Below are 15,134 nucleotides of genomic sequence, written 5' to 3'. Positions count from 1 at the left end.
AGTCCCATTCCTGCAAACAGTGAATGTTCTATAAATATTTATCAAATGTATGAATTATTTAACCTCTCTGCACCAGTTTCCTCAAATGTAACATGATGATAAAACCTACCAATCTGGCCACATTGTATGAGTATTCAACACATTATATTAAAGCAATTACTACAGTACCTGGCATGTGGTTAAAGGGATAAATATACTGTAGCTATTATTATCTGCACCAACTGAGAATAATTCATATTTAGAACTACTCACTTCAACCTGGTGTCAGGATAATAACCACAATGTTATTTGTGTCAACCTGATCTGCTCTGGTGTCTTTCTTAAAAAATAATATAGTTTTTAAAATGAATACAATATAGACCAGAAAGATACCCTACAATATGGAATGAAATATCAAAGATCTAGTCAATGTACACTTAGAGACTCAAAGGAAATTACTAAAAAGATATATGTTCAGTTGCAGTCTGATTCTGTCATTCCTTATCAGTCCTCCCAAACTCAGAAGGAGAGCATTTTCTAAAGCATAGTTAGGGTAATATATCTTCTGGACCTGGTTTAAATCCATTTCCTGTGTTCCTCTGTTCATCGTCACTCTTTCAGCCTGCGATTTCTCAGACCCTGCTCCTGTACACAGCACACAGACTTTTTGCTTTGCTTATGCATTTCAGCAACAATTGCATTCATGTAATGGAATATAGATTATATTCCAAATATAGATTATAAAACAGGAAGAGATGCATCATCCCTGTGGGCTAGTGGTATGAGGGAGAAAGACATTTCATATCTGCTGAAAGTCTCATTCTAATAAATGGGAAGTGTCTCCAATTTCTTACATGACATGCAAGTATAATTTTACCTAATTCCTGATCAAAGGGAAGTTGACTTCAAGTTAGAATAAAAAGGATGTGAAAGATTTTCACTCGGGGTTAACTACAAGAAAGGAAGGGGAAAAGATCAGACAATGGTAAAGATCATAGTTTTCTATGGAACTAGTGAAGAACAGGGAATGCAAGAAAGCCTTGATGAATAGTTGTGCAGAGAAAACTCACTCCCTCATCAGTGGGTAGAGAGCTGAGGGTATTTCCATCCTGGGGGTTGGATGCCTGGTCCAGTAGAAATGAGAATGAGTCAGGAGTTGCATATGCTCCTGATCCCTCTAATGAGGCAGACAACAAATAAATTACAATAATACAATACAATCAGTTCATGGTAGAGCTTTATTCAGAGAGTCATGGAACACAAAGGAAAGCCATAAATGAAACAAAATATTTTATCAAGTCCTCTGCCAGAAGCTTTCAGAGGCATTTTTAAAGAGGAGCTGTTACTTATGCATGACAGAAATTCACCACTCTTCAAGGCTGAGTAGAATCATTTCCTGTATGTCCTGTATTCCTCACTGCATTGAGAATAGTGCAGGCAGGTCTGGCTGCCTCCTCCATACTTAATCATCTTAATAAAACACTCATCCACTTTCACATAGCAAGGCCCTGAACATCAGTGAGTACTGAGCATCCTTCTTTTTGGCTAATGAACCATTTTATTCTACAGAAAAAAAAAAATGTAGGTGTGTCATTATATCATAGGCGTCATGACAGTTCCAGTCAATGAAATAGCAGTAACGGGAAGGACATTGATATTCATACTGTGCTCTTAAAAATGCCTGATCTCTGCATTATGGAAATGCCCTGAAAATGTTCTTAAGCCCTATGCTGTGATTTCTCAGTAACAACGTGAGGAGCTCGCAGAGGCCAGGGGCCGTAATCATTTGCGATATTTGGGGCAAACGTGTCTAATTTCTATGTGTGGTTTTCTGTTTATATCTTCCTACAATAACTATGTTGAAAAATGTTGGTGGTAATTCCATGTACAAGACATCACACAGTACTATATAGGAGGTCTCCATAAATACTTCATGATAATGGTAAGCGATCATTTTCAAACAAACATCCTATTAATCTAATAGAGAGTAGTGCTATATTTTCACATAGAATGTCTATTATGAATACTAGGATGGGTTTGGGAGAACCCAAAATCAGGTAGAGCATATGTTTTTGCTACTTTTCCATGCGATTTTTGCTACTTTTCCACAGTAGGAAAAAACATGTGTATGCTAAGTTGCTTCAGAAAAAACACATAACCCTAACCCATTCCTTTCAAAAGAGAGGGGGAATAGAGAAAAGGAAACCACAATGAAAGGAGGAAGATAACCAATTATTGATCATCTATGTGTCAGATATTACTGACACAAGTTATTTTATTTAATTGTTTCAATAATCCTGTGTTGTAAGGAAATTGCTCAGTTGTGTACAAGTCTTTGCGACCCCAAGGACTGTAGCCCACCAGGCTCCTCTATCCATGGGATTCTCCAGGCAAGAATAATGGAGTAGGTTTCCATTTCTTCCTCCAGGGAATCTTCCTGACCCAGGGATGGAACCCGAGTCTCCTGTGGCTCCTACATTGGCAGGCGAATTCTTTGCCGCTGAGCCACCTGGGAAAGCCGAGGACTCTGAGAGTGTGGAAACAGAGACTCACAGAAGAAATTGGTCAAAGTGAGAAGGCAGGTATAGGGCAGAGCTTAGATGACAAGTCACCTTGCGCAGGGCTGATAGCTACTGCATTCTGACAACAATGCACTGAAGACATACCGCTGTGTAGACCATTTGTCACGGTTTCCTCAGTTTCCTCTTCTTGCATCTGTCTGTCCTTCTGGACTCTGGCTGTCATCTGCTTTCATTGTTCAGACATCCCAGTATAAAAGAAGCAGCAATTAGAGTGAGTGGTCCAAGTTAGGTATCTTGACACCTGCCCAGGCTCTGCTTCTAGCCAGGAGTAGGATGTGGGTGAATAAGCCACACCCTCTCTCTAGGTCTCTGTTTTCTCAACAGCAAAATGTGTCAATGGTTTGGTTTCCAAGATTTCCACCCTTTCTAACACTCAGTGATTAGAAAACACCCAGGTTTGTGGCAGTTCCTAGGAGAGTAAATTACTTTAACAATGAGGCCATTTAGATTATCAAGGAGGTGGCCGGCTCTTGCGGAGCTAATGGTTTGCTTGATGGCCCATGTACCTTGCTTGATGGCCCAGCTATAAGCCCGGAGTTGATTGCTTCCCAGACTGACTGCTGCAGAGATGCTGCAGTGAGAACGGCGGACACAGAAATGCCTGAGTCATGCTTGCCAGGGCTCAGGCATCAGCAGCTCAGAGAGGACAGAACAACCTCCAGACTCTGACAGCAGAGACGCCAACTCCTTCTGTGGTTCTGATCTCAAAATAAACCAGATCCTGTTTCTCCTATTCATAGAAAGTCAGGGAGCAGGGGTGTGTGTGTGTGTGTGTGTGTGTGTGTGTGTGTATGCAGGGGAAAAACACCCAAACTAACAGCCTACATGAGAAACTTCAACACTTACGGAATCATAGGATTCTAGATTGAAAGTGATTTTCTATTAACTCCTCCACATAAAGATGGGAAGGCTGAGGGAGTGCAGAGTCCTGTAGACTAGACTAGAAGCCAGGCTGATGTCTTTTTTGCAAAACACTAGTAGACAACATTTGCTAACTGGCTATGCTTTACCCAGTCCCCAGTGTAACCCATCCCTGCCACCTACCCCCTCAACCACTCAAGAAAAGTTAACTTGTAATGAGAGGGTAGGAGTGGGAAAAGAAAAAGATGATAACCAAGACTTTGGCGACAATTTTTTTTTTTGGGGGGTTAGAAACTAAAGTTTTAAGAGTTCTCTGTGAAGCATTATTGAACCTTTATGATCAATGAAAAGAGAAATAGAACATGAATAGCCACACCGTAGTTCCTGTAGGACCCAAGAAACAAGAAAAATTTTGGACCTCTTCTCTAAATTCTCTTTCAATCAATTTGCAAACCAAAGAGGATGACAGAACTCTTAGACATTTTTCAGCCCTAAGCACTATTACATCCTTCCCTCATTTAGAAACAAGGGACTATTTATTAGTTGTGTCAAGAAGGCCTGCCTTTAACTGTAATTGCTGTCTCCGAGTCAGAGAAGGCAATGGCAACCCACTCCAATACTCCTGCCTGGAAAATCCCATGGATGGAGGAGCCTGGTGGGCTGCAGTCCATGGGGTCATTAAGAGTCGGACATGACTGAGTGACTTCACTTTCACTTTCATGCACTGGAGAAGGAAATGGCAACCCACTCCAGTGTTCTTGCCTGGAGAATCCCAGGGATGGGGAGCCTGGTGGGCTGTTGTCTATGGGGTCGCACAGAGTGGGACTCGACTGAAGCGACTTAGCAGCAGCAGCAGCAGCTGTCTTGAGTATGGGCTAATTATTAAGGCAGAATTCTGCTCTCCTCAGAAAGGGATTAAGCTCTTCATCTGAAATTTTCACCCCAATTCTGGTAAATACATATTTGTTTTTAAGATTCTTTCAAAGAGAGATCAGGCATGATTCAAGGACCCTTGTTCCTGTCATACAGTATTGAAGTAAATGCACAGTCATTGACCGAAGGAAAAATCTGTCCACGGGATTCTCTCAGCAAGAATACTGCAGTGAGTTGCCATTTCCTTCTCCAGGGGATCTTCCTGACCCAGGGATTGAACCCTGGTCTCCTGCATTGGCAGGTGGATTCTTTACCACTGAGCCAGCAGGGAATCCCTCTGTTGCACACTAGCTTATGAAGAATATTAAGTGGAAATAAACTATAAGAAACAGTCATGGGTTATCAGGTAATTAGTCTCCTTACATCCACAGCGTGACGTATCTTTTCATTTTTGTGTTGCCCATGAAGAGTCTTTTAATTAGAAAAGGTCTTCCATAACAGCTTGAAAGAGAACCAAGAAGTTGACTCTTTTTCTTACTGAAGAAGTATTTATCCAATCTTGCCCATCACATCTCCAGTTTGTGGTCCTGGGTGTGAGAATAGCAAAGTCAACCTCTGATCTAGTGACCTTGGTTTCCATCTGGTGTCCAGCATTCCCTTCTGATCAAGTTCTTGTTGGTACCATCCCCATAGTTGTTCCTGGGGTTTAACATACCCTGGGGCATTGTTTTAGTGTTCATATCTTGGTTAGTGTTTCGGTAGCTGGAGATTGACTCTGAAAGAACATGGAGAGGAACAACCTAGGACCTAACTGCTGCAGCTGAAACACGCTGAAGACACACACACACAGGCACAGTCTGCTGTGGTACCTCCTCCATCTCAGATAAAGGAAGTGAGCATAGCATCCATCCGCCAGCACTCACCCCTTTGTGACTTGTTTTGTCTGTTAGTCATGACTCTTCTGGAATGGGGCGTGGACAGAGAGGGTAGGAAGGACGGGGCGTGGTTTGTCTTGTGGGGTGCAGGAACAAGACAGTCTTCTCTGTTCTTGGCCACAACCAAGTGAAATGCAAAGGGGGATGTGACTTCCTGAATTCTGTACCTGCCTTTTTCAGGGACTCTGAACCCCTTCTCTCTCCCTACCTGCTCATCACTTACGATTTCCCCCCCACCCTCAGTTTCTGGAACAAGTCTGAACCTAACCTAAAGCACAGGCTGTTTAAGCATCTCCCATGTTTGAGACTCAGCATGTGATGTGTCCTAATCTCGAACTCCACTGGAGGGAAATGACTTCTACCATCATTTCTGTCCTTTTCCTTTATGGGTACCTGCTAAGCACCACATGCCTTTCATGAGTACTACCTTACTCTTTCTGGTCCCCTTTCCAATCCAATAGTGAGTGTCTGGTATACTGAACGTGCATGCTAAGCTGCTTCAGTTGTGTCTGACTCTTTGTGACCCTATGGATTTAGCTCCCCAGGCTTCTCTGTCCATGGAATTCTCCAGGCAAGAATACTAGAGTGGGTTTCCATGCCCTCCTCCAGGAGACTTCCTGACTCAGGGATGGAACCCAGGTGTCCTGCATTGCAGGCAGATTCTTTACCATCCAAGCCACCAGGGAAGTCCATTTATTTACTAGTAACTAACTAATTATAACAGATCCATAACTCAGCAATTAAGAGTAACATATATTCCTTTCCCAAGGGAGAATGAATCAAATATCCCATGCAGGATCCTTTTATCATTTTGTTAACTACCCAAGAAGCAGAGAGCTCCTTTCATCCATTGTCTTAAGCTATCGCAGGGTCTGCAATACAGCCCGAGGTACTAAATAGCTTCCATGTTGCACCTGATACATTTTGAGTGCCATTTTAAAAAATAATTTAAAAAATGACAGAAAAACTGAAAGAAACTCAAAAGCAGGAGGAACAGTCTGTGCTGTCTTTGCTTGTTATCAAATTATTCCTTTTGTCCTGGCATTAAGCAATAGATGGCAATAAAGAAACTCCAGGAGTGCAATATTCTTGAGATGGTATCAGGGTAGAAGATTAAACTCCTACACCATTCACGATGTCTCTGCTTTGCTCTTCAATCAAGAGGCTCTATCTCTTCTCTATACTGTTTCAGAGTGAAATACGTTTCCACAACGTTAGGGAGAATTTTTTAGTAGCTCAGAGCTTTTTCCTGTCTAAAGATTCTTTCTCTCAAAAAGAGGCAGAGGAGACAGGGAAAAAAAATCCTACCCTGAAAGTGAAAACAGATTTTATTTAAGAAAACTTGGTATCTGTGCAAAGCCCAGGTTGCCTGTTGTTGGTGTCTAAGTGAGAACAAAAAGAACTTCACTATGAAACTCCTAGTGGAGCAAAACTCTAGTAGCATCAAAATGACTCTCTCTGAAGTGATGAGTCACTGTAATATGGGCGTCATGACTCATGCCTGGGTATAACACCAGAAAATCCTCCAGCCTCATTTTCCTGACAAAAATCAATTCTAATTAATCAACTCACAGCTTAAAGTAACTAAAGTATCTAGTAAAGATATTTGCAAAATGGTTTCTCTCTGCTTTGATCTAAATTTAAAGAAAAAAAAAGCTTTCAGGTTTTAGATGATAATATTCTTGAAAGCAGGCAAGGAGGTGCGGCATCCCAAAATACTCCTAGAAATAGGAGAAATTTGGAATTGGAGTGGAAGATGGGGTTGCTGTGGGCAGGGGAAGGGAGGGCAAGAATATTAAATAAGCTTCTTCAAAGGTCTAGGGGCTACTGACCACTGCAATCCTCTAGGGGTGGCCCTGAGGAGGAAGAAAGATGAAAACCTTCATATTTCCACATGTAGGTCAAGTATTATTCATGTAAACACACCAGAAAATTACCATAGCTGACATTTTCCAAATCAAGAGACATGGTTTCCTATTGGACACCCCAGGTATTCTGATTCCAGAATTAATGAGCACAGCTGTTTCTCAAAGAGGCAGCCACTTCAATAACCCATGTGTTAGAAGTGCCCAAAGAACTTTCTGTCCTCAGTGTCTCCCCCACTGCTGGCCTCGGCACCCTCCCTATAGTTCTGAAATGATCTAGATCTGAATTAGTTATAGGTAATTAAAAAAAAAAAAGACGTCAAGGCAGCTGGTGTCTCACTGTGAGACCAATGAAAAGCTGCTCATAATTCTCTAGCCCCTACAGTACTTGTTCTGACTTTTGAGGTTGTTAAAGACTCCTCTGAAAATCTTATGCTATATATGGTCCCTCTCTCCAGAAAAATGCGCAGATGCAGGAAAACTTGTAGGTAAGTTCACAAATCTCTCCAAGTCCACCTGTGAAATCTACCCATCTCTCGGTTTCGTAGCTTTGAATTTCCTTCCCTGCACTCATTCTCTAACCATGCTCCATCTCACCTCCTCCAAGAAGTCTTCATGGTTTCCCCTGTCTACACACCTCAGTGCTTACCATCTGTGCTGCTCTTTTGTGCTTTCTTAGAAGGTGCATTTTCTTTTCATTCAGAAGTGTCTTGTCCTGAAGGACCATTTGCTCCTTAAGAGCAGGTCGGCTATATTCTTCAATTTCGAATCTCCAGAGCACTGAGTAGGAAAGAGGGAACCTGTTATGTCTCTTACCTAACAAACAATTTCCCGCATTATGATCAGTTTCTGAGAGACGCAACATTTTCCCTTAACATTAGAAAGCAGCCACCGACATATGTTATCCCCTACTTTGGACAGAGACTTCCAAGCCAAGGGGAGCTGAAGTGTGCTGGGGGACCCTCGGCAGGTGGAAGCTGATTTTTTTTTTTTTTAATGAGAAAGCTTTTTTCACTCTTTAAGAATTATTTATTTATTTATGACTGTACTGGGTCTTCACTCCTGTGTGGACTTCTCTCCAGTTGCAGAGAAGTGGGGGCTACTCTCTAGCTGCAGTGTGCGGGCTTCTCATCGAGCTGGTTTCTCTTGTTGTGGAGCCACAAGGTATATGGGCTTCAGTAGTTGCAGCTCCTGGTCTAGTTCCTTGACCAGGGATTGAACGTGAGGCCCCCTCCACTGGGAGCCCGGAATGTTAGCCTGTGGACCAACAGGGAAATCCTGGCTCCTGCCAGGATTCACAGGGCATGATTCACAGGGCTATCTGTTTGTGGCTTACTCTTTGTTTTAAACTGATTTTACTCGCATGCAATATTGAGGAAGCAGAAATAGATAAGACATGGTATAATTTTCCCAAGGCTGAAATCAGCCTATCTACACCTAAGAGGACAAGCTAAGAAAGGCAATATCGAAGTGTTAGTTTAAGAAGCCAATTTTTCACTCACCCTTCTTTTATCTTAATATTTATAAGCACTAACATCAATTAAGCACCTTCTGTTTGCCCTTGACCTAACTATTGCAAACATACCTAATTTCCTCAGTGAACCTGTGAGGTGTGTATTATTATTTTGCCTCATCTTCAGATTACAATAATAATGTTTGGGGACATAAGTAGTTTCTAGTGGATGGTAATCAGCACAGAGTCTAATGAGGGCCGTAAGACTTCAGCCTGTACTTCCAATCCCTATGCTGTATTCATTACCAATTGCCTCTGTCCTAAAAAAAAGAAAAAAACAATTGATTCCATAATCCTGGAATTCCTAGAATTCGAAATAATTCCCAATAGTCTTGACCTCTTAGCCTTCATGCCCCCAAATCTCTTCCTAGCCAATGGAAAAGGCTTTGAAATAGGTTTGGGTTCAAATCCAGACCTTGGTACCCTCTAAAAAACTGAGGAAAACAGCAATTCCATGGGGGTCCAGTGATTAGGGCTTTGCACTTCCATGGCAGGGGTCCTGGCTCAGGGAACTATCCTGCAAGCTGAGTTGCAGCCAAAAACAAAACCAAACCACACACACAACAACAAAACAGAAATCAATAATGACCAAAAAAGAAAAAACACAGAAAAATCATTCCTCTTTTGCCAGGGTTGTGAGGGTTAAAAATGTGTGAGCACAGAGAAGATAGTCAAATGCTCACTACCTGTATGATTACAGCAATAAGCAAGTGCCCAGAAGATACAACCATGACCCTCTAGTTAATTTTATCTACCCCGGCTGATACGGGTGAGTGACGCTGCTCTCAGATAAAACCTTCATGTATTATGGAATACAGCTGCTTACTCACTCAAGAACAAAGATAGGGCAGTCAAAGACACACAGCTAAAGAGTAGCCCTGCCCTCCACAATGACACAGTAAATAATACAGCCTGCCTGGGGGCTGTGCCAAAAACCCATGGGGGAAATCTAAAATCAGTCTGATAAGAAAGGCAGAAAAATAAACTGATTCCTGGAACAGAGAGAAGAGCTTTAAACCACTAGAATATGGATCTTATTTCAAACAGTTTCAAGGATGAGTGATTAATATGGAGTCCTGTTCAACTGACTAGCAAAAACTGGAGTGAAAGCCTGAGATCCTGAAAGACCAGACCAACTCAATAGAAATGAAATAGTAGAGAAATGGGATCAGGAGACTGGAAATGCGCGGGCTGCATGCTCCACACCCCTTTCCCCAGTGCCCACCTCTGCTCCAGCAGCTCAAGCCCTCTACTCTGGGCGCTGCTCCTTGGTTTCAAAAGATCAGACTAAATGGAAGGGTTGGACAGTTTAGGATACAGTGAGGGCTGTCCACATCGCCTGTGGCTACCCTAGGAGAGAGTCTTTATGTATACCATGCTCAGAAAGGGTAGGGTCATCCTGGTTCTCTGGCCTGGCGCTTGGCACATTAGCAAGGGGCTGTAGTATATGCAGTGCCTGCTCAGTTGTTGAGTCATGCCTGACTCTTTGCAACCCATGGACTGTAGCCCGCCAGGCTCCTCTGACCATGGGATTCTCCACGCAAGAATACTAGAGTGGGTTGCCATGCCCTCCTTGGGAGGATCTTCCTGACCCAGTGATTAAACCCAAGTCTCGTGTGCCACTTGTATTGCAGGCAGATTCTTTACCACCTGGGAAGCCCAATATATGCAATACAAGATCTTTTAGGATTGGCTTTTTCCTCCCACCCACAGTCCCCACCTCCTTATTCCACCCTGGGAAGCTGCCATCAAGAAGAGCAGAAACAAGGACTGACTGTATAGCACGGGGAACTCTGCTCAATACTATGTAGGAGGAGAATCTGAGAAAGAATAGATACATGTGTATGTATAACTGAATCACTTTGCCGAACACCTGAAACTAAGACAACATGGTGAATCAACAATACTCCACTATAAAATAAAAAATTAAAAAAATTAAATAGAAAAAAAACCTACAAAGTTCCTTAAAATTCAAACCACTAAGAGATTCCAGAAGGACGTGTGTGTGTGTGTTTGTGTGTGTGTGTGTGTGTGTGGTGTGCCTGGACTGGTTATTGCAGCATTTTGCACAGACCAGCACACATTTTCCAGGTAATGTGGTGGCTGAGCTGGTAAAGAATAGGACTGCAATGCAGTAGACTCCGGTTCGATTCTTGGGTGGCTAAGTTCCCCTGAAGAAGGGACAGGCTACGCACCCCAGTATTCTTGGGCTTCTCTTGTGGCTCAGCTGGTAAGGAATCTGCCCGCAATGCGGGAGACCTGGGTTCAATTCCTGGGTTGGGAAGATCCTCTGGAGGAAGGCATGAAAACCCGCTACTGTATTCTTGCCTGGAGAACCCCATGGAACAGAGGAGCCTGGTGGGCTACAGTCCACAGGGTCACAAAGAGTCAGACACAACTGAGTGACTTAGCACAGCACACCTTTCCCCAGGGTGCTTCTGGCGCCTGCAGCAGTAACCCAGGGCCAAAACCGGTGTGATCAAAGGGTGGAGCCCTCTGAAGAGAAAACAGATCTGGGAATGGGCAGAGGAATTCTCTGTGGGGAAACCGCAGAAATAACTAAAAATGGACAGAGAAGATTCTTCTGGCCAACCACGGAGGGGAGTAATTAGATGGGGAAAAGGACAGAGCCCAGGGAGTCTCTAGATGTCAAAATGTAAAAGCTAGAGCAGGGACTTTAGTGTAAAGGGGCTCGCACGGGAGACCGGAGGCTTGGGAAAGCCGTTTGTGAAACAGTGGCCTTGCTTGGACAGCCAGACCCAAGGTCCTTTCGGAGTCAAAAACGCCTTTATGAGGCAATGAAAGCTCGATTTATTCTTTCTCCTCAGAAACGCGCCAGTGCACAAATACACATCAGGTGGGGCGCATTCTTAGGGGGTTCCTGCACAGCCCCCCAGCTGGTCTACAGCGCAGGGGCGGGGTCCGGGGCCACAGCTGGGACGCGAGTGGGAAGAAGAGGGGGCGCGCCCGCGCTGCAGAGAAGGGGTGACTCAGCATCCTCCGCCGGGCGCGGGAGAGGAGAGGCACCGCCCAGAGCCCGAGCTCCCCCGCGCTTGGCGTTTTGGGCTGCCACCAACCTGGATGCCTCTTTTGACCGAGGAACTTCCCTTCTCTCTCTGGCCCCGGGCCCCGCGGACTCCGGATGCAGCCTCCTGGGTGACCCACGCCGCGCCACTGAGCCCATACAGGCTGGCTGGCCCCATGCAGGCTGGCTGGCCGCCCTGTGGTAGCCCTCACGGGAGAGATAAAGTACCCCTCTGCAGCGCCCTTTGGCTCCCTCTCCCTCGCACCCTCCTGCTCTCAGCTCTTTTTTTTTTTTTAATTTCCCAGAAAAGTTGCAGCAGTGTTGAACTTGGACCCTAAAGGATGCTGCAGCGGCAGCTTGCGGGGGCCGGGGAAGGGGAGAGGCTTGGGTACCCGCGTAGGCGTCCCACTCCGGGGCGGAGGAGGGAGCCAGTGTGAAACAAAGATTTCCCACACATGTTTTGCACCAAACAGCGCATTGATGGGGAACCCAACTCTGCAGAAACTGAAGGCGACGCGCTAGGAGCCGGGTCTGCGCCCTGGGCACTTGCTGTTCCCGCTTCAGCGCCCTAATGAATCTCACCAGCAGGGGCGCTGTCGCAGCGGGCAAAGCGCTGTCCCAAGGAATGGGCAGCCATTGCGGTGGCGAGTTCTTCCAGAAAAATGGGGAGGCCGGCATGGCACAGAGCGTTCTGGGCACAACTGCATGGTTCAGGGCAGAGGAAAACTGGAAAGCATTTCCAAAAGAAAGAGTGGTGAGCTGAAATGAAGTCGCTCAGTCGTGTCCGACTCTGCGACCCCATGGACGGTAGCCTACCAGGCTCCTCCATCCATGGGATTTTCCAGGCAAGAGTACTGGAGTGGGGTGGTCATTTCCTTCTCCAGGAGATCTTCCCGACCCAGGCATTGAACCCATAATGTAGGTAGACGCTTTACCGTCTGAGCCACCAGGGAAGTCCAGGGAGGTGGTGAGCTAAGTGGGAAGGAAATCCGAAAAAGAGGGTGTATATGTGTAGCTGATTCACTTTGCTGTACAGTAACACAACGTTATAAAGCAATTATACAGCTGGATTCGATCCCTGGGTTGGGAAGATCCCCTGGAGAAGGGAAAGGGTACCCTCTCCGGAATTCTGGCCTGGAGAATTCCTTGGACTGTAGAGTCCATGGGGTCACAAAGAGTCAGACAGGACTGAGTGACTTTCACTTTCATACTCCAATAAGATTAATTTTAAAAAGAAAGGCACTAAAAATAAGCAGTTAAGTTTCTCTTTTTGATTCTCATTGGTTGACAGGCTGAAAATTTAATTAGCCCAGTTAATAGAAAATATTAGATGTAAGTAAGGGCCACCTCTTTCCTTCTATGTTATGCCATTTTCTAGCCCAACCTATTTAAATATTTATCCCAGATTCTTGGTGCAGCCGCTAATCTATAGAAAAAGTCTATTGACTCCTTTCCTATCCAGATCTATGTGTGTCCCTCCTCTCCAATTCCTCTGACATCTTCTCAGTTTCTCTTTGGGTCCGGCCTCCAGCCTCATAATTCCCCCTACTCATCCAAGTTGTTTTCTAGTGCTTTGTACTATTTCCTTCACCCTATGCCTAGCAGAGAAAGGGCGATTCATTCACTCATTTTTACATGCTTTGGGCATTCTCTTTGCAATCCATGCCCTCAAGTCTCTCGTTATGATAGAAATTTGAATTTTTTTGTTGCTATCTTGGGTATTCTGTGGTTCTGTGATTGTCTTCATTCCTTTCTGCCTTGAATGGGTTAATCGAAGCCTCTTCTTTGCTGTGTCCCTACGGAAAGGTTGCCTAATGACATAGCAGAACTATAAACTAAATGACTGTCTGTGACAAAGCAGATTCTCAGTGCTTGGGAGAATCTTAATGAGACAGAACTTGGGCCTCTGGTGAGACCTGCCAATGAGATAATGTCTCTGGTGGAAAAGACGAACTTGGGCTGTAACCTGTTAATGGCTGGACCAACCTCAGATCCCTTTGTGGACTCTTGTTGGCACAACTGTGAAACACACTGGTGTATGCTTTCTCCGGCTAAGGGACTGATCAAAAGATGTGCCATTTGCAGACAGTGCAGTCAAGCTGCAAATCTAACCCATCAGAATGTATACCGTTCAAGAGAGACCAGGCGCTTGGTTTACAGGCTGGCGTGTTAAGTCTGTTGCCAGTGCTACGCATAAAGACAAAGTGCTGCAGAAAGGATGTTGTGCTTTTAACACACCTCCCTTTAGACTGAAACATGCCTGCAAACCTTGGAGTACTAGTCCAGTTATCTCCTTTTCTGAGTAGGAAACTAGGCTCGGGCAGGCTAAGGGGCTGGCTAGCTTTATTTAGTTCTAACTTTAGAGCCCAAGACCCTTCGTTCTCTTTGCTGTGTTTTCTGTGTATGCTGTGTCGGTCACTCAGTTGTGTCCGACTCTTTTCAACCCCATGGACTGTAGCCTGCCAGGCTCCTCTGTCCGTTGGATTCTCCAAGTAAGAAGACTGTAGTGGGTTGCCATTTCCTCCTCCAGGGGATCTTCCCGGCCCAGGGATCGAACCTATGTCTCTTGAGTCTTCTGTTTACCCCTGAGCCACCTGGGAAACCAGGATGCTCTGTCTCTGTCTGTCTGTCTGTCTGTCTGTCTCTCACACACACACATTTATTTTTGGGAAGATCGATGTGTTAATATCTTTTAATATTAGTTTTTTTTTAAAAAAGATTTTTTTGATGTGGGCCATTTAAAAAGTCTGTATTGAATCTGTTACAGCATTGCTTCTGTTGTATGTTTTTTTTGGCTTTCTGACCGCAAGGCACCTGGAATCTTAACTCACTGATCAGGGATTGAACCCACATTCCCTGCATTGGAAGGCAAAGTCTTAACCATTGGTCTGCCAGGGAGGTCCCAATACTACGTTTTAATACTTTTAATAGTAAAAGAATTCGTTTTCTTTTACTATTACAAGTCAGTAGTATGTTCATCATCAGGCAATGTCTTGAAGGAAGGAGAGATGCACGAGGATGGGTGGGTGAGGGAGTTGTGAAAAAATTGTCACTATGGAGTCTCTTGGATATCCTTCCAGTTGACACATTAGGGCACTTGAGGGCAGCGGGTAGGTCAAGAAGCAGAGGACCGTTCCTGCCTAATGTGCAGTCTGGCTGGAAGGCAGACACATCGCAGTTCCCGTTCCAGTCTGTGTACAGCTCAAACAATTGCTTTAGACACGCCAAGATGAACTGCTTACCATCCTTCAAACCTCTTTGTCTCTCTTCTGGCCGCTGAAGAGGGGGTGGGTGGGTGAGGGCCACCCTTATGCGGCAGAGAGCTACATGCTTAGGTAAACAGCCCTAGCTCTCAATTTAAACTGTCTGAGTGTCTGACATTTTAATCCATCTAAAAGCTTTCTTCATAAACGAGCCGGCTGCAGCCAGTCACTAGTCAGCTTTAAGGGGGTGAGCTGAGCTAAGAAGGGCTGCTGGAATAAACGCAGTTACGCCCAGATT

General features: G+C 44.7%; 1 long non-coding RNA gene across 1 annotated transcript; it reads right to left on the bottom strand.

Moving 5' to 3' along the window:
• Positions 1 to 2,636: 2,636 nt before the first annotated feature.
• On the bottom strand, positions 2,637 to 11,778 carry LOC122431934. The gene is made up of 3 exons (XR_006266667.1): positions 11,686 to 11,778; positions 7,745 to 7,875; positions 2,637 to 2,724 (listed from the first exon to the last, which is right to left on the bottom strand). It is a non-coding gene; the product is annotated as an uncharacterized LOC122431934 (long non-coding RNA).
• Between the last annotated feature and the right edge of the window lie 3,356 nt (positions 11,779 to 15,134).

This window comes from Cervus canadensis, chromosome 30 (assembly GCF_019320065.1).
Source record: "Cervus canadensis isolate Bull #8, Minnesota chromosome 30, ASM1932006v1, whole genome shotgun sequence".
NCBI classification, from domain to species: Eukaryota; Metazoa; Chordata; class Mammalia; order Artiodactyla; family Cervidae; genus Cervus; species Cervus canadensis.
The sequence above is the reverse complement of the archived record's forward strand: the minus strand, read 5'-3'. Positions and strand labels throughout refer to the sequence as shown.